This window comes from Pholcus phalangioides, unplaced genomic scaffold (genome assembly GCF_987345545.1).
Source record: "Pholcus phalangioides strain wild (caught in Gottingen) unplaced genomic scaffold, Ppha-v1.0 ptg000003l_1, whole genome shotgun sequence".
Classification (NCBI taxonomy): Eukaryota; Metazoa; Arthropoda; class Arachnida; order Araneae; family Pholcidae; genus Pholcus; species Pholcus phalangioides.
This window is the reverse complement of record NW_028301596.1, coordinates 19610361-19631139: the sequence shown is the minus strand read 5'-3', so window position 1 is coordinate 19631139 and position 20779 is coordinate 19610361. Positions and strand designations below refer to the sequence as shown.

The 20779-nt window shown below is 35.9% G+C and overlaps 1 protein-coding gene across 1 annotated transcript in view; it reads left to right on the top strand.

The window, feature by feature from the left end:
• The first annotated feature begins 3830 nt into the window (after window positions 1-3830).
• Window positions 3831-20779, top strand: part of LOC149088225 (putative G protein-coupled receptor CG31760) — a 111591-nt gene continuing 94642 nt past the window's right edge. The window contains exon 1 of the mRNA XM_089245581.1: window positions 3831-4155. The gene's annotated coding sequence lies outside the window, so the exon portion shown is untranslated. The remainder of the gene's footprint in view (window positions 4156-20779) is intronic.

Here is a 20779-nt window from a genome sequence, read left to right as displayed (position 1 = left end):
TTTCTTTGAAGACAAAGGAAAGAGAAACAAGATACTGTACTTTCCAATTTTTTTGTGTGATTGGTTACTGGCTACTTTCATCTCTAAACCCGAATCTTTGTGTCATGATGGATTGATAAATTAACAAAATGTTCCATCATTTGGTGCTGCTACTACTAACACTCCTATCACTTGTTCTGCTTCTAAAGTTATCATCACTTCTGAATTTTCATTATTTTTAAGTTATTATCAATCGTGAATTTTCGTTAATTTCAAGTTGTTTTGAATTTTGAATCAATTGAAATTAACTCATTGACGTGATAAGATTTATTATTTAGATGACCGTACTTGTGAACAGGGTTGGAACCGGATATAATGAATGATCTCTTATTTAACGGATTTTTCCAAAAACATGAAATAATTGTTATTTGACGAACTCTGAAATCGGACCTGAATGTAACGAATCCCTGTTTAGCAAATTTTACGATCATACCTTGACACAGAAAACTTCCATTTTGAAAATTTTACAATCGCACCCCGGCATAGTGGTAGTTTCATTTTAAAAAATTTTACGAACGTACCCTGATATAACGAACTGTCATTTAGCAAATTCTCTGATTTATCGGATTTTTACAATTTTTGTGCTTATACAATAGACACCGTTGCAACAAACTCCTATTTAACGAGTTCTAAAGTCGGAAATCAATATAACTAACCTCTATTTGAAGAATTGTAACGAATCTCCCCCGTCCTATTTGACAGATTTACGGTTGTATCTAATATATAATGTGTGCGAGCTCTCACTTAACAGTGTTAACTATGATTTGGGTATTATGTATAATTATTGGCAAAAGTAATTGTTTTTTTAGTATTTATCAAATTCACTAACGACAATTGGGTATTATGCATAACCATCGGTAAAAGTGATAAATTCATTAAACTTACCGAGACTATTGGTAACATAATAATCGGTTATTATTCATAATAATCGATTTATTACATTTACCGTAACGTAACGACCATTCAATCCAATATACCTGAACCCTGCCTCTCTTTTGTTTGCAAGAAAAATACACGTTATGCATTTGCGCGAGTATGCAATTCATGGCCGCCCTTACCAGACATGGGTGGAAAATTAAAAGCGGGGCTCTTAACCTCAATTTTTTTCTTCTATGAGAAAGGAGGAATCAAAAATTTATTCAGAAAATGAAAATCATTAAAATTCAGAATAAATGAAAGAAATAATTCCAGAGTTGATAAAAAATTGAAATAAATGAAAGAAATAGTTTCAGAATCGATTAAAATTTTCAGAATTTCAGAATTAATGAAAGTTCGTAATTCAAGAGTTGATGAAAATTTGGAAATCAAAGTTGAAAAAAATTATTAAAGAAAGAATTCCAGACATAGTGGAAATTCAGATTTTATGAAAGAAATTATTGCTACCATAAATGCAACCCCCCCCCTTCCCAAAACACTGGGCCCGATGCGACCGCACCTGTCGCACATCCCTAAGGCCGGCTCAGATGCAATTAACATAGCAATTTTTTTAAATAAAAATTTTGTTATTTTCTGACCTTATGAATTTTGATTACAACTACGTGGTACTTACTCTTAAAAAAATGAATAACACAATTTTTATTCCGTCCAAACATGGAATTCTTCCATATAGAGAATTCCAGAAGCAGTTAATTTTTTCAGATTTTTAATAAAAAAAACGACCTCTCAATTTCCTTTGTACTTGGTCAATGGGGGTATCGTTATAAAGAGCGTTGGCTGTATTTAGAATCCAGAAGATTTTAGTGGTCTATTTAGAGTTTTCTTCGGCCCCCCAATAAAAAAATTATCAAGTAATTAAATTAGTATCTTTCTGTATTGTTTGAATGAAATTTTTCTGAGGCATCTAAGATAAAAGTCCTTGATTATTTAAACGTTGATCGCACACGTGGAGTTTTCACGTGTTGAATGTCAGAGTAAATTTCTTTCGGTATTCAGCAAGGAGAGGCACAAATTTTACTTTCTTCCTATTGCGGGTGGTAAATTTTTTTTTGTTTTTACATTTTCCCCTAAATTATTATTTTGCATAGGTTCCGCTGTCACAGGTGATCTTTCATATTTTTTTTGCATGTTAAATTTAATTTTTGAGTTATCCGTAGAATTTTTATTCCTTTCGGACGCATAATGGGTAGTAAAACTACCCATTTTAGACTGCGCGCAATATGTATATCCTTCAAAATTAGTATATATTAGTACGGGGTCGTGGCTGAAAAGGTTAAGAACCTCTGCTTAAAACCATCTATATGTTTCATACCTTTTTTCTCCAAGCATCAAAGGTCAAATTCAAACACATTCGAAGACGAATTTTGTTGGATTTCTGACATTTTCTCGCAAAAAAAAAACAACAACAAAAAACGGGAGGAGGAACCGAGCTGAGAGTTCGGTCGTTGCAGTGGATTGAATGACATTTACCGGTTGTTATAATAGATAAAAAATAATATGGCGGAGATAGAAAAATATTTGAGACATGCAAGTCATGGTCGTTATAATGGAACGGAAGTTATAACGGAGAGTGTGTCATCAAGCGTATAAACAATCAAGAGAGCAATTTTTACATACATTGAAAATTCTAACATTAATTCATTTGTTCTTGGAGAAATCGATTTCACACAGCTCGACAATTTAATTGAATCACTAAATAATAGAAAACCTTGGGGAAGTGATGGCTTAACGGCTACGATGCGCTCAAGATTATCCATCGTCACCACCCCCATCAGTCATAATTCATCTGATTAACAAATCCCTAAGTACCGGAATATTTTATGCCGGAATCAAAAAAATCTATTGTCACACCCACAAACATAAAAATGTATAACAAAGCGATTTACGAACAACTACACGCACCCAATCTCACTATTACGTGTTATGTTGAAATCAATAGAGAAGTGGAATAAACAACAACTTAATTTTTAATCAAAAGCTATTAATAATTACTCTCATTGTCAATTTGGCTTTAGAGCACGGCCATAACTAGAATTCTTGCCACCCGGGGCAAACATTATTTTGCTGCCCCGACAACTTTAAAATTCGATAATTTTATAACGGTGTTCTTTCTTCTCACCTAAAATTGCCACCCCCCTAAATTTTTCCGCCCAAGGCAGTTGCCCCCCCCCCTCCCCCAGTTACGGCCCTGCTTTAGATTAAAAATGAACACTGAAATGACTATGAGCAGATATTCATGGATTACATATCGAATCATATAAATAATCATAAAAAGGGGGTTAGTTTTGCCAAGAAAATTGTCCCATTTGAGTTACTGACACATTGAAGCATTATATCCCTTTGGGTGAAATAGTGTTTGTTTTGCTGTTTGTCTTTATGTCTTCTATGTTTATAATTTGTCTAATAAAATAAAATAACGACACCACGGTTATAACGATAAAATTTCATGGAATCTTAGATGTGATTATAATCGAGTTTGACTGCATTTACGAATTTATGGAACACTTTGCAAATAAAAAGTGGACACATTAGTTTTTTTTATGGAGATTTATATTTTGAAACACCATCGAATGTGACCTGTTGTTAGCCCCAGAAAATGAGGGGGGGGGGGCTTTTCTCACCCTTCACACATTCTTATATAAACTTCTCTTTCTCACCATTTGGCCGAGTGGTTGAACATAGTGCTGAGGGGAACTTCCAATCAAACCAGCAGTTTTACCAGAGAGAGAGAGAGAGAGAGAGAGAGGTAAAATGTGAGGAGAAAGAGGTGTTTTTCCTCGAAAAACGCCAGCAATGGACCTTTCCATCGGCTCACGGCGCCTGCGCCCAACGGCGCACGAAGCCCAGGCCTCTTTACTGGGGCTCGAGGTGGAAAAACAGGAGAATACAGGAGACGGTATTACGACACCCAAACAAGATATCCTCTGGTGGTGGTGGTAACTTATTTTTCCACGGATGAAATTTTTTTTGCCGAACGCGACTGTATCATCATTTGTATTGAGAGAGGGGGGAAAATATATATAGAGACAATTGTGTTGTACCGTCATTACATCATTACTATTATCATTAGTGGAAAAATAATTTATACAAATTATTCAGTGTTGTCTTGAACGAAAGGCGGGAATTATTAGATTCTTCAGTTTTTTTGAATCTATTGAAGGAAGAAAACCTCGGGAAAAGGTAAGGGAAGTTTTATGTTATGGAATTATTTCTGTATTTCTCTACGTTGGCTTAATATCTCTCTGGGATCGGATATTGCTTGATTGTACCTCGAGATACGTCGGAAAGACAACAGGTGGATGAATAAAATCACATGATAACATTGAGGAATATTATGGATGATTATGTTCATTGAATTGATGAAGTAAGTCATCGCCTGATAATTATGTTTTAAAATTTCACTAAAATTTGACTTTAAAATTTTTGATTTGAGAAAATTCAAAGTACACTGCTCAAAAAACAATTATAGGGGATATGTGTATTATTTATTTAAATTTATTAAATTTATTTTTTAACTGTTGTGGCAAAACTTTTTGTAAATAAATAACAATGTTTTTTGTCAATATTTTATCAATTAAAATGTTAAAAAATCACAACCAAATACATTTCCCCTTAATTGGTTTGAGCAGTGTACGATTTAGCCTGGGCAAGGATAATAGACCAGTTGAGGTACAATGCCAAAAACTGATTGCGACATTAAAACCTGAATATAGAAACATCAACAGGACCCCAGACTTGGATTTATCTCGTGATAATTTTTCAATGTTAAAGCAACAAAAAAAAAAAACCAAAGAGCTCCATCAAAGATCCCCGAAATGTGGGGGGTCCCTAATCTAGAGCCCTGTAAACTTCCCCCCTGTAAGATAAAAATTTCATCCATATTAATCTTATCAACGAATAAAATCCAGGACCACCACATACCGGGGCCCAAATGGGCTGATGAGACCCAAGACAGATTTATCGCGGGCTCCTCTATTTCAAATTTATGGTGGTGGTGAAACAGCAAGGATCAGTCAGATTCACCCCGGACTTCAGAAACCAGTAAACCCCACCCCCCCCCCAGTGAAATCATGAATAAAACTTATTTGCAAAGACTAAAATAACCAGGACCCCCCAGATATTCGAGCTGTGACTCTCTAAGGTGGACACCCTCGCAAAGACTCAATAAGACTCATTCCGGGTCCTTCGGCTGCAACACTGTCGGACTTCCTTACAAGGGCCATGAACGAAATTAAAAGTATATCAATGGAAAAAACCCAGGGCCCTACTACTACTTCACCAAACACCAACTCTGGCCATATCGCTATATTGCAATTTACTGCCATTAGTGAGATGGGTTGGAAGTGAAATCGCTGTCTATCGGTCAGGGCCCCTACTGGAGCCAGCTTAGAAAGAGGGCTTTAAGGCCCTGAAAATAGTGTTTTATGTATGTGGTTGCACATGGAGGGCGGGGGGGTTACCAGTGTTTTATCTGCAATACAAGGAGGATCATTGAAGGTATCCGTCAATGTCCCTGCCCTGGGTACCCGAACACTGTACGTTGGGAGCACACTGATGATGTATACATACATATATGTTACGGCAGATTTGATAAATCGCTTATCATACATATTAACCGGCTATTATGCCTACTTACCAATCGTCTTGGCAAGTTTGATAAATTTATCACTTTTACCGGTGATTGTGCATAATTCCGTTGGTAAATTTGATAAACACTTGAAATTTATTGCCTTTATCTGTGATTATGCATAATACCCAAGTGTAATTAGTGAATTTCATAAATATGAAAAAAAAAATCCAAATGAGTCTAGTATGCGCGATGAATATAGTTGGACCCGGATATAATGATCAGTGCCGTCTTAACGCGTGATATGGTTAGAGTGCCTCAATAGAAGGGGTGGGGGAGGGGCTCACACAAATGAAAACCGGTTGAAATTTTCGAGAATTCGGGCGGTAAGGTTACATACAGATTAACGTATGCCTGCTACAGAAAAATCACTTTGTCCCGGAGCCCATGATACTCTTGAGACGGCCCTGACAATGATAGCAAATTTTGAGATTGTGTCCCGATATATCGATACAATACATGTATGAATTACATATGTAGTATAGTACGGTTTATCATGTTTACCAACGACGCGACACTTGGGCGCTATGCATAATTGCCGGTAAAAGTGATAAATTTAGGGAAATCGAACAAACTTACAAAATTGCAGCTAATTTCCGTTGCACAGAAAAGACCACAAAAACGTTGCACAAAATCAACTTAATTCCCAAAAAAACTCGAGAATTTCAAAAGAAGAAACTTCTCCCCCTTTAAGGAATTGGATACTTACCCATCACTAAAATGTTAAGGGTAAAAAATAACATTTTCCCTCGCATATGCTCTTTGTAAACATTATCTTGAAGTAATTCTAACAAAGGATGGACACACAAAAAAGAAATCACATTTTTTTTTACCTTCTCTTTTTAATATTTTAAGTTTTGTCACTATCAGTACGGGATATGTGATGATTTCATTCAACTTTTGTCTCCGAGTGGCCTAAAAAAATTAAATTCGCTTATAACGAAAAGTCCGTTACAACGACTATTTTCCCATAATTGCGAGTTCTTGTTATACAGTAACGGACTTTCACTGTGATACACTATTTGGTGGAAGGGGAAGTTTTTGAAACAAAAAATATTTATTCATGGTATTTTTAATGATTTTTAAAAACAAATCATAAAAATATCCATAGTCTCAATCAAAATCAAGAATGGAGTATTCCATTGAAAATTTCCAATTAGAAGCTAAATTCCCACGATACTTTTCCAAAAGGAAGCCTTTCAGTTTATTCGGAAACTATTTAGGACTTAGGAGTGGGTTTCCTTCTGTTCTGAAATTGGTAGATCTCCGTTCGTGCCCAATGACGGTTTCCTAAAAGGAACTCAAAATCAAGCTTCTGACAACTATTTTCGATTTTATTTAGTGAATGGAAAAATATTTATTCGAGGGCTTGAGCTTGTGATGTATGTATTGTGAACCTTTAAGAAAAATCGCGCCATCTTTATCTCGAATGGAAAATTTATTAAGTTATTTTCTACCGTTTCAATAGTTACTATAGTTTTCATTTTTTGATAGCTGTATACGTATTTATTATTTACATCAGGGTGGCCAACTTTTCTCTGTTCGAGGGTTAACATAATGGTCAGCTGTAGCGATGCGGACCGCATCAAGGGAAACACTTCGCTATATAAGCCGCATCGGTAAAATGACCCGGAAAACTCAGATTTGTTTCCTCCAAGAGATTAACACTGACCAAATTATAGTCATTAAACTTATGCCCTGGGCTTTATACTCCCCCACTTCATGAAACTGATATATATTCATTGTTTATGTTGTTGTGTTTGCCACTAGATGCAATGCATCAAAAAAATTACAGTTTATTCTGCAAATTATTCCATCCAATACATCCATCATTTGAATTCTACAGACAAAACATTTTTTTCCAAAAATTTCAGCAATTATTATTGTTTTTTTTAACCCTGATTGGGTACCCCTACTATCTAATATAGCGGCAACACGTACCAGGGCCATATAATAAGGGCTGTCTCATGACGCGCTGGAGTTGGCACCATCTGACGGCATTGTCCTGACAAAACCGGTTAATCACCGTTGGCTATCTCGGTATTTCAGAGTTAAAAATAATTCTCTAGTTAAAAAGTATTAGAGCAGTGATGTCACGCACCTGATCCGAGACCACGCCCACTGAGCCAAGGCAGCAAGACCAACTTCAAAGTGATGAGACAGCCCCTTACTATATAGCCCTGAACCGGTCCGCTGACGCTAAAAGCCACTATTGCGTCGATAGTGTTCACCATCAGAATAGGTGAACACGCTGTGGTACCGGATGAGATAGGCCAGGCGCCCTGTACGTCCACACGGTATAAACGGATACAGGCTGTTCGAAAGAGGAGGCGTGGTTGTATAATGAACGGGAGGCAAGTCTTCCACCTCCACCCTCCCGCCTATGCTAGCGATGCAATTTTTTTGGGGAACGGAGGACGGCAATCACCCCTCCATCCTCGCCCTGTATCTGCCTATGCCATACGATTGCACGGAACTCGATTTGCGGTACATGTAATTACTCTAATTACGTGAGTTGTTGGTCTGGTTTGAAGAAGTGCCAGTTTGGTGCAACGTTGAATGCCACCAACTTGCCACGTCAAAATTTAGAAATGAATGTTTCTCTGCTTTCGGCAAAAATATAATGATCGTGTTTGGAATTCTCTTGGTCAACAGCACAATATGAAAACGACTATCAAATATGGCTCATTTTTGCAATTTGGAATTTGCTATTTTGATCTGCGTAGCCCCTAGACCAGGCGTCTTCAACCCATTGATTGCGATCATTACGTTTCTACCTAAAACATCCAGAGTGCTCGATGCTCTTGTCCAATTTCGTGCTCGCGAGCACTTGATCAACGTTCCAATTAAACACATTATACAAATTGCATTCGAAGATTGAAATCATCCCGGTTTCATGAATTCGTATGTTAAACTTACCACAAGGATGCTCTTCTTTTGATGATGGGTACGGAAAGTTCTCACGACTAGAAAAAGGTCGAAGCCCTAGACGGTTAAAGTTCCGAAGGTGCCATTGCGAGTTGATATCCACTTCAACAAAGTTTCGTCACAGTGAGCACAACATCAAATATGCATTAAGCTACAAATAGAGATCACCAACGAATGTAGTGGAAAGCAATGGAGAAAAAAAAATCGAAGTATCCAAACTTTAAGAGAAATTTGTGCGTTCGTAAAGTCAGTAGCCACATTAAGATGCCCCGTAAAACTAGTGGCGCAGCAAATGGATTTATAACCGGGTTGTACGTAGATTTGTACGACCCATCTTAGAAGCCCCTACGACCCAAGCTTGGGTCGTGAACTTTAAACGTCTTTAACCGTCTTGGGTGATGTTTCCCAAAGTGGGCAATATCGCCCCCTGGTGGGCGATAGAACGGTCCAGGGGGGGCGATAGAAGTTAGGAGTATAAAATAAGATCAAAATAAGATCCTATGGGTTCGCTTGAGTCGGGGGGGGGGGCGATGAGAGAAAAACAATTCTGAAGAAGGGGACGATGGAACAAAAAGTTTGTAAAACTATGGTATAGGGCTTCAACCTTTTTCTTGTCCTGAGAACTACTCTAAGGATGGCTCGATTCGTACCAAAGCCTTCTAGAAGTAGTATCTAATTAGAGGATTTGTTCGTATCCACTGTACTCATTTGAATATAGCTTATATAATATTTTAGTCTTGCAGGTAGATGTTGTATATTTTAGCACATGCAGATGACAACCCTACGTACGGTGAGGGTGAAAAGAGACTTAAAAAAACTCTCTCTTATATCGACCTTATCTATTGGGATATTTTTCCTTTTATATATATATTTTTCTTTCCCTTCTCTTCCTTTTTCTAATGAGCGGTTAGGTTTGTTAGAGGTTACGAGATTAATCACCGATTCGATAGAGATAATCCAAACTTGTTGCCAAAAGCTTGTACGCGAAGTGGTTAGTACTATAATATAAAACCGATTTTCTGTATGCATGTCTGTGTGTGTGTATGTGCTCTATACAAATCGACAATTCTAGACCGATCGTTGTCAAATTTTGCATACCACGTTGTAAATAAAAAAAAAACTTAATTTGATACTCATCATATACAATGAAATAGTCGAAAAACTCGCGTATCATTTGAAAGGAGAAGAAATTCGATGAATAAGATTTATTCAAGGGGTTTTAGTCGGCCATTTTGCGGAGATACGTTCAAAAGATTTTCCCTTTTATTAGCATTTCAAGATTTTTTTTGTTTTCGCTTCCATGATTGATCTATTTTTTCATCGCTCCACACACACGTACGTTTTATCACTATTTATCAATTTCACCAACGACGCTCGGGTATTATGCATAATCGTCGTTAAAAGTGATAAATTTAGGAAAATTTATCAAACTTACCAAAAGGGTCGATTGCTATGCACAAAGCCGTATATATATCACATTTACCCTATCAGGAGGTTGACAAATCACAAAAAAATCTAGGCGCCGGAAAAAATTTTTAGGTGCCAAAGAAAAAAATTTCCACCCCATGAAAAAGGTCCAAATAGTGCTTCTTCGGGGTATAGTGACCCTCTTTCATGTTGATAGATATGCTGCTATAAATTCCAAACATTTTTTGCTGTTCTCAGCCCATGGGCGGAGATACGGGGGTGTCAAAAGTGGAGTGGGCAGATCTAATGTATAGGTGTGTATATGAATTGACATCATCGTCATCGTGCCCACCAGAAATAATGACCTTGTTCCCTCAGACATCCAAGTCTATCTCCACCTATGTCTTAGCCAGTAATTTAGTAACTACACAAAGATAATTTTAGGCGCCAATACCAGTTTTTTAGTCGCCATGGTGATCTGGTGCCTGGAATTCGTCCGGCCCTTCCGTAACATTCCCATCTACGACTTTGCGGAACTTTAGTGATGATTCTCCCTAAAGTGGAATTTGCAATTAATTAATTAATTAACTTTTATTTCTTGGATACGTAATTGGATATTTTACACAATCTCATACGTCTAAAAAAAAAACAAGAAGCCAATTTCATTAATAGATGGAGCCGTTTGAAGGGCAAAACGTGAACCCGATAACCCCTTTCAGCGAGAAGAAAACCAATAAATAACAGTTAACTGTTGATGACAGGACCAAAAAATAAATAAAAAGAGGACGGCGAGGCTATCATTCCCAACGAATATATACGTCGTCGACGTGTATTTTGCCGATGAAAATTCGCCGACGTGTTCGATGGCGCCGTTGGTCGCGTTGGGGGGGGGGGGGAGGACTTGCGGCATCCTGGAAGTTTCCAAAAATAACAGGATTAAGGATAGGAGCTCATGAAAAGCGGATTGAATTATTTGGAGACACGGAGACCAACCAACACCCCTCATCCCTCCATTGGCCGGTCTATCGTTATTACATATTCTTTCGCCATACTGTCCATCCACACACCGGCTTTCTCTACACCTGAGACTGAATGGGATTTACAACATTAATACGATTAGGCTCGAGTCGATCGGACATCGTTAAGCTTTGAGGTGCCTCTTTATGAGCGACCGATTTAATCGCTCAGATATCACGTCTGTTTTCGGTCTTTTTTTTTTGTACGTGTTTAATCCGATTCCGATCGAAGTTAAAACGATGGCGTTTCCTCATCGTTCATGGAAGGATCGATTTTTTTTTGTATTACAGTAGACGCCGCTTATTAGAATAATGGGTAATATTATCATTTGGTAATTGTTACCACTTTCGCAAAGTACGGAACGGATCGATATCATAATGTTATGGTAAATGTGATAAAATGATAATTGTTCATAACAAATATGCGTAATGCCCGAGCGTTGTTGGTAAATTCGATAAATACTAAAAAAATTATCATCTTTACCGGGGATTATGTATAATAGCCAAGGATCATTGATAAATTTGATAAATACGTGAAATTTATCGCCGTCATCTCTAATTATGCATAATACTCTAGTCTAGAGTAATTGGTGAATTTGATAAATATGAAAAAAAAAAATCCAAATGAGTCTAGTATTTATGATGAATATAGTCGGGCCCCGATATAATGATCAGTGCCGTCTCAACGCATGAGCCCACACGGGCACGGCCTAAGTGCCTCAAGAGAAGGGAAGGGGAGCTCCCAAAAATGAAAACCAGTTGAAATTTTCGAGAATTTGCCAGTTAGGGCTTCAGAAACATCACTTGGTCCGGGAACCAATGATGCTCTTAAGAAGCCCCTGATAATGATAACAAACTTAGGGATCGTATCCCTATATAATGTATAATGATACAATACATGTATGAATTATGTGTACAGTATGTAATATAGTACGGTTTATCATGTTTACCGACGCGACGCTTGGGTATTATGCATAATCATCTGTAAAAGTGTGTGTGATAAATTTAGGGAAATTTATCAAACTTACCAAAATGACCGGCGATTATGCATAATAACTGGATTTATCACATTTACCGTAACAATAATATGGGGAAAAATTCGTTTATAGTTTCCTATGTTATCAATTTTTATTTGTCGTCCACAAATTTTTTTTCCATATTCAGATCTAATTTTTTCTCCAGCATTACCAACCTGCAAGACTATTTAGGACGGGGTTGAGCAACCTTTTCAGTCAACGGGCCGGATACATGGTATTTTTTGTCACTTGTGGGCCAGAAACTCTTATGTATACTGACAACTATATTGTGCTCAAGTAACCCTTTTTGAAAATAAAGGAAAAAAAAGGGAAATTTTACAAAAAAAGACAAAAGATGGAACATTACAGTGATGTTTCGTAATATATGGGTCATATGGTCACCCTATATGTACAAGTTTTCGCCCCATGAGTGGTAGAGATGCCTAATATCTGGGCCACGGACTGAAAAGGTTTTGTGCCCCTGGTACAATGTGCTATCATGTATTCCACTATTCATGGTGTTCACGTTTGTATACATATGCTGGAGTAATTTTAAAACTTTAATGATCCTTTTTGAATTTTGCAGGGCGATTCCATATAATTCCCCTCGCCGCCTTTTACTGGCGAACCATTGATCCTAGAGGCATAATCCCAATCATAAAAAGTATCCAAATAACGTGTAGATCTCAGATGTACGACCCCCGTGCAACATGAATGACGTACAGTCAATAAAATATGTAAATTAACGTTTTATACACGGACACCCTGTGCTAAAAACCCAATTAGAAATTTGTTGCCTGTTTCTCCCGAGTCCAATAAAAGATTTCACGTTTCTAAGCGCGATATTCACTGAGATATTTGAATTCTATTTTGAATCGAATTTAAAAAGCCTAAATTAACGGACGACGCTTCTTTCCCTCATTTATGTCGTTCTTTCGCAATTTTTCATCGATTTGTGAATTAAAATATTTCAACGAATATTGCACCAAGAAAACGCGGCGCAGTGGAGATCGACTGACGGTGGTTTCCCAGCTTCTAGGCGCGAATGCGAGCCGGTCTCCCATTTGAAAACGTCTCTCCGCAGCGAGTGGACAGACCTACAACACGATACTGACATAACGTGAAAATCCAAGCATTCCCATCTTTATTTCAGAAAAAGGAAGACAGATGGCAGAATGAAAACGAAACAAGCGCAACTTGGCAACATAAATACGTTAGGACCACACATACACTCAAAACATGCATTCCGGCATGTGCCGATTCGTTAGAAATTCCGTAGAAGAATATGCACGAGGTGCATGTACGGTTAAGTAGTAGTGGTGTGGTTCCGACCTGTGTCGAAAAACCTGCAGTTTTTATCGCAATTCTTTATTTTTGGGAAAAGACGCGTTTTTTCGGGAATATTGGTCCAAATTACCCAATATTTAATGCATTTGTATGCAAAATATTACTGCCGACGTACGTGATCATTGCGGGTCCCACCTACCACGTATGTTCGGGTAATTACTGTAACTGCACATTTTTATAACTCCGATTAGGAGGTTTCACAAAACTAGAAAAAAAAGTTATTGTAATATTAGAAAGAAAAGTGTCTAAAAGAAAATAATAATAATTCTCTCAGTTTTTAATTTGAAGATCGTATCACAACGGGGCGGAATTGTTTCACGGACATTATTATTACATCCATTTCTGTCCATCTGTTTTATGGCTTCTATCTTACAATGATTATGATATACATTAACGGTTTTTTTTTTAAATTTATTTCCACCATAATTTGTATGAACGTAAAAAAAAAAAAATGTGGGGCTGTTCGAGAACATTTTCCGCAAACTTTTTTTTTTGAAGACTATTTTGTATCAATGATGGCCACGAAAGCATATTTTTCCGCTGATGGAGGGCGCTTTTTTTAAAATAAATAATATTTCAGCCCATTGAGCGGAGAGAGGAGAACGCTGCTTTAAAACTTTTCGACGTAATGGTTCTTTTGTGAATATGGAATGAAGGAGAGAGAAAATGAACTCTTTTCATTTATATATATGTATATATACCATTTCATGTTACAATGAATGTGATAAATTCGGTTATTATTCATAATTGACTGGTTATTGCGCATAATTGCCGAACATTTTGTTAAGTTTGATAAATTTCCTTAAATTAATCGCTTCTACAGGCGATTATGCATAGCACACGAGCATCGCTGAAAAATTTAATAGGTGCTAAAAAAATTATCACTTTTACCAGCGATTATGCTCGAGCGTCATGTCATTGGTAAACATGATAAATCGCAATATATGAAAAACAAAAACATGATAATTAATACATGTATTGTATCATTGTAACGGGATACTATCGTAAAATTTATTGTCATTATATCGGGGTGCGACTACATCACTCACACATGCCAGACTCATTTGGAATTATTTTCAAAATTCACCAATTACACTAGGGTATTATGCATAATCTCAGCTGAACTCGATGGATTTCAAGTATTTATCAAATTTACCAACGACACTTGGGTATTATTCATACTCGCCGGTAAATGCGATAAATTTATGAGACAACCGGTTATGTTATGAATAATAACATATTATATACATAATAAACGATACCTGAGCGCATGCATATGCCAGTTATTGCATACATTATGTATAATAACAGATGTATGCATAATATCCAAGGGCCGTTGTGAAATTTCATAAATACTAAAAAATATCATTTAACAGATTTACTGTAACATTTTTCTTCCCATCATACAAACCACGTACAAACCATCATTCCCACGTGCAAACGTGGAAAAAAAAACATCGAGAGCCGTTCAAGAGTATTTTCCGGGGTAAAATTCTGTTTCCTGAACTGTTTTTGAAAAGTATTTTCCATTAATGATGGCCTCAAAAGCGTATTTTTTCGCTGATGGAGGACGTTTTTTTTGTAAATAATATTTCATCCCACTGAGAGAAGAGAGAGAGCAGTCCGCTGCTTTGAAAGCTTTCGATGTAATTAATGGTCTTCTTGTGAATGTGGAATGTGAAGTAGAGAGAAAATGAATATTGTTATGGGAATTATGTAAAATGGTCATTGTTTATTATGTATTGTGTGATTTTTCGCCTGTAAATAACCATTAATGAATTTCTCTGTGAATATCGCCAAGTTGGCAAGCTTGGCAGCGGCTCCGATAAGTTGGCGATGTCATGATGCCAAATGAAAGGATTGGATGTCCTGAAGAGATGGTAAAATTCTCTCGAAGCTTGTTCGCTTTCTTGACGCCGCCACGCCGGAACTATGAGCAGTTTTTTGAATTTTATTTGGAAGACGAGATATTATTTTTATGTGTCAGTCGCTCTCCGTTTTTAGCGTGTTTCGTCAAAACCTCTGCTTGTGACTACGTGTAAATAGCTGTTCCCTGAAATAAATCTGTATTGTCAGTGTAAGTATTGTAGACTACGTATAAGAAACATTATCCACAACAATATTTTTTCCTTATATATGTATATATATAATATATATTCCTTAAATATATATTCCTTATATATATTTTCACGTTATTACAAATGAGCTGATGATTTTTTGCTTTCGTTTTACGGAATTGCGGATAATATTCTCCCCAAAGTCTCCGGTAAGCGTGCCTCACGTGCGAGTGTGAATATTTATGATACGAAACTATATAGATATAACATTGTAGCCATGCGTACGTGCGCTAGAAGTTTTTTTTTTTTTTTTTTCAAATTCTACTTGGAGAAAACTATGGGCTGATTTGCATTATTGAACGTGACTTTGAAGGGCTAGCTATGAACAGCAGCCACCACTTGTCGAAGAGATTGTGTGCTTGCGTAAGACCATGGACTGAGGGTGCACGAGGATGGCATTAAAGAACTAACGGAGGAAAATATCTAGGAGTTCACGGTAGATGAAATAATGGATCTCTTCCGCACGCACCAGCAAGAGTTTATGGACGATACCTCATTTGAGGAAAGGAGAAGTAAGGAGAAGTTCCTCACATAAAATGAGATTAGAGAGATGTGTAGAATGTGGGAATCTGTGCAAAACTCTGTAGAAAAGAATCACCCAAATAAAGCTGTATCAATGTGCGAGCAATGAATCTGTCCAACGAACACTACAATTTCCTATTTCCTAGAAATCCTAAAAAAGAGGCAAAAGCAAGTGTCATTGGGTAAGGCTCTTTTTGAAAGTCATGCTGAAAGAATAAATTCGCAAAAAACATGGAATCTGTAAATCGTCCTAAACGATAGTCCTCCCCCCTCTCTCTCGTCGTTTAGATTAAGTTAATACTCAATCCTGTTTCTAAACATCATCGTATTGCATGTTTGTTTATGGCGTTATTTATATTATGTATATTATTATTTAGTTATATATTATTATTTAGTTATATACTATTATTTAGTTATATATTATTATTTAGTTATATATTATTATTTAGTTATATATTATTATTTAGTTATATATTATTATTTAGTTATATATTATTATTTAGTTATATATTATTATTATTATTGTCTAATTATTGATTTAATGCCATTTTTATTAGTCATTTTTATGTGAAGGAATAATTGTGGAACGAATTATCCGAGTTTCTATTATTTCCTATGGGGTAGTTTCATTCGAACAACGAATGAAAGCACGTTGGCGGAACGAATTAAGCTCATTAACCGAAGTTCCACTGCATATGTGTGTGTGTGTTATGGTAAATGTGGTAAATTCAGTTATTATTCATAGTTTATACATAACCGGTTATACAACCGGTTGCGTATTGTAAAGCGCCGCGTAGTTGGTAAACATGACAAATCGTACTATATCAGGGCTGGACAAATCCCAGGTACCAGGTCACCAGGCGACTAAAAAATTGGTATTGGCACCTAAAATTTTTTTTTGTGTAGTTACTAAATTGCAGGCTGAGAGCAGCACAAAATGTTTGGAATTTATAGCATCGCATCTGCCAACATGAAAAAGGGTTGCTATGCCCTGAAAAAAAATAAAAAGAAGCATTACTTTGGACATTTTTTTCTTCAGGTAAAAATTTTGTTGGTGCCTAGATTTTTTTGTAATTTGTCCAGCCCTGCTATACTTGATACATGTATATCGGTACATCATCATATCGGGGTACGATTGTAAAATTTGTTATCAAGGTCCGACTATATTCATCGCACAAACTAGACTCATTTGCAATTTTTTTCACATTCATGAAATTCACCAATTACTCTAAGGTATTATGCATAATCTCAGATGAACTCCATAAATTTTAAGTACTTTTTTTATTAAATTTACAAACCACACCTGGTTGTCGTTTGTAAATTTTGGTTGTGGTTTGTCGATGTATAATCGCCGGTAAAAGTAATAATGCTTTCAGACTTTACAAATTTTTTTTTTCAATTTGTTTTTCTTAAAACTGCATCCTAATGGTGATTCCTGTGACGTTTGACTATAAAATAATCTCTAATAATTCAAATAGATGATTTTAAATTAGATTAATGTATCGGACTACGTTGGAAACGACATTTTGGAAGGAAATATTGATTTTTATTTTCTTATTTTTTGTGAAAGCCCTATTCTTTGTGATTCCGAAACAGGCCTTGTTTTGTTTACATAATGCTCAGAACCGAAGTTACGTCCATTTTAGTGTTGCGCTTTTACGTACAAGTAATCCGTGAATAAAAACTTTAAACGTGTTTCACGAAGAACATTATTTTTGACATTTTACTTGAGTTCGTGACATCATTTTCAAAAATCTATTCATTTTATCATTACGATATTTTAGTATGATATTTTGCTATATATTGTTGAGGTTACGAACTCTAAAATGAAAATACATCTATCACATATATTTTTTAGAATTACAGTGTTTTATAGACAAAATGTAGGATGAAATTCCAAAAAATTCCCATGTAAATAATGTATTTGGGTGTAACTTATGAGCATATCATGCAATCCTTTAAATTTTGGGGTTCTCAACCAGCAACATCACTAGCTGTTGATAATATCACGGTATCACGATTGCTAATTTTTTGCAATCGTGTTTCGAATATTACTTGAATTTTGTCTAAAATTTGATATAAAAATGACTTTTGTCATAGAAAATGACATAGAGGTAGATCAAAATTTATACAAAGACAAATACAATGCCACAACAGGCAAAATGCCTGACGAAGTGGCTGAGAAAAAGATGCCCATAACAAATATGGACGTTATATATTTCAAAAATACAGCAACCTAATTAAAAATGGCATTATAAAAACTAAAAACTATATATACATGATAAAATATTATACAAAATACCAGAGGTACCCATGTGGCAATGGCCGATATCTCCGTAAGGCGATGTGGTCTAGTGCCTCCTGGATCCAAAGTTTGTCAAATTTACCAACGACGCTTGGGTTTTATGCATATTCGCCGGTAAAAATGATAAATTTATCACACTTATCAAGACGATAGATAAGTATGCATAATAACCGATTATCACATTTACCGTAACATATAATTAAAGTTAACCTAACTCTGAGAGTTTTTCTCAAAAACTGCTTATCCGAATACAGTCATTCTTTTTAGGATACCTTAGAGACCATATAAGAGAGATTTATAAGATTTAAAAAAAAACAAACTAATTTTTCGACCACCAGGTTAAAAAGTGGAGCTTTTTTATGGCATTTTGCATGGCCCATATAGCGTATATATATCGAGTTTCAATGGAATATGTCTACCAGAACGGCCGCTATATAGGTCTGAGTAGTTTCAGTATACTGACACTGCACAAACCAATGTAGCACCTATTCTAAAGGACGCATTCCATTGAAATTTGGTATATACGATACATCGTCCATGAAAAAAAAGGAACTGTAATAAAAAAAAGTGTCACTTTTTTTTTTCCACCTGGTGGTCAAAAATTGAGGTTTTTTTTTTTATTCCATAAATCTCTCTCTCTCCCATGTTCTCATTAAGATATCCTAAAAATTTGGCTGCATTTGGATAAGCAGTTTTTGAGGAAAACTACTCGGAGTACGGGAACTTCAATTATAATCGCCCTGCACATTAATATTACACACACCCTTAACTATTTCTGTTATTTCTACTATAATCCGTACGAACGTGGAAAAAATATAGAGCCGTTCAAGAATATTTTCCCCGGGGTGAAATTCTGTTTCCCAGACATTAAAAAAAATTATTTCCTATCAATGATGGCCACGAAAGTGTTCTTTTTCGCTGATGGAGGTCGTTCTTTTTTTATAAAAAATATTTCAGCCCATTGAGAGGAGAGAAGAGCCCGCTGCTTTAAAAGCTTTCGATGTAATGGTCTTCTTGTGAATATGGAATGAGATAGAAAATGAACAGTTTTCATTTTTTTTATATACATATATTTCTCTCTCTCTCTTGGGGAGTAAACAGCTTATGTATTCACAAATATCAAGGATCATATTTGCTCAAAAGAGTGTTAGTCGTCAAAAAAAGATTGGAGCGTTTCTTTGGAATGAAACTCACGTGAAAACCTTTTTGAAGTTATGCTTTAATCATATTTTAATCATTTTGACGTTCTTTCTTTTTCGTAAGACTTTCATTAATTTGGAATAAGTTTTCTTCTAACTCATCGCTGTTGGTGAGTACGTAGTTGATATAAGAAAAAAAAAAGTAACAGAGGATTTAAATTTTAGACATTTTATTACTACGTTGGAAATTCTTGTCCAAAATAAATTTTTTGCTTCTTAGGCTAAGCACAAATTGAGCACCGTGTAGCGTTAGCGAGTGGACCAGACCAACACCCCCCTGATTACAGATTTCTTCATTGGCCATGTACTGGTTAGCAGGAGGAGAGTTCATGAAAACTACAGAAATGGTGAAAAACAAACACATTAATGAAAGAAATAATCTCATAAATACTTCTAGAAATAGTTCCAGACTTAATCAGAGAAACAATTTCGCAATTATTTCATGATTATTGAAAAAAATTAATTTTCTGGTTATTGAAAAAAATAAGTTCTTGAGAAGAAAATATAATTTCACAGAATGTATATATTAATTTTCTCTAGATCATAGTTTCCGAAACGTTTATTCCATAATCATCATATTTCATTAGAAATTTTTTTTCTCATCGCGTACCAACTCCTATGCTATACCCGTAGCTTTTACCGCCTCCTGCACTATTCTATCACACTTTAAGAGGCTATATTGTCCACTTTGGAAAACACTTCTCTGGATGATGAATATGTGTTTTCGTAAAATAGATTTTAATTTTTTTTTTCTACGAAACAAATAAATCAACTTGATTTGATTTGGGAATTACTGAAAAAATAATTTCAAAAATGAGACGAATGAAAGAATTATTCAAAAGGTTTACAGAATTGGTGAAAGAAATAGTTTTGGAATAACTAATATTCTTTAATAATTTTGGTCCCCTGCTCAACTTGGGACCCATTGGCCAATCCGGGAAGACTATGCACAATACAATGGGCTCTTGTGAATCTGGATACCAATTTGAAAATCTAAATACCGCAGGAAAACTTGGTGGCTTGTGGAAGTCACGGGAAATTTTATTTTGGTCCACGATGTCTGAAAGATCAAAGACTCTGCTTTATACCACCAGCATTCTATACTTTGGACAAAAGGGGTTTAAAGAATTTCATATTGCCAAAGAAAAGCGGGAAAAAACATATCTAAACAACAAATTGAAAGGAAGGAATGCGTTTGTTTGTCTTCACCTTAACAAGGTTTCTCTTGTTATACGTCTGTGAGTCGTTATAATGGAAGTTTCTCCTACAACCTACGAAGAAGCGTGTTAATAACAATCCTGGGCAATATATGGTATTATT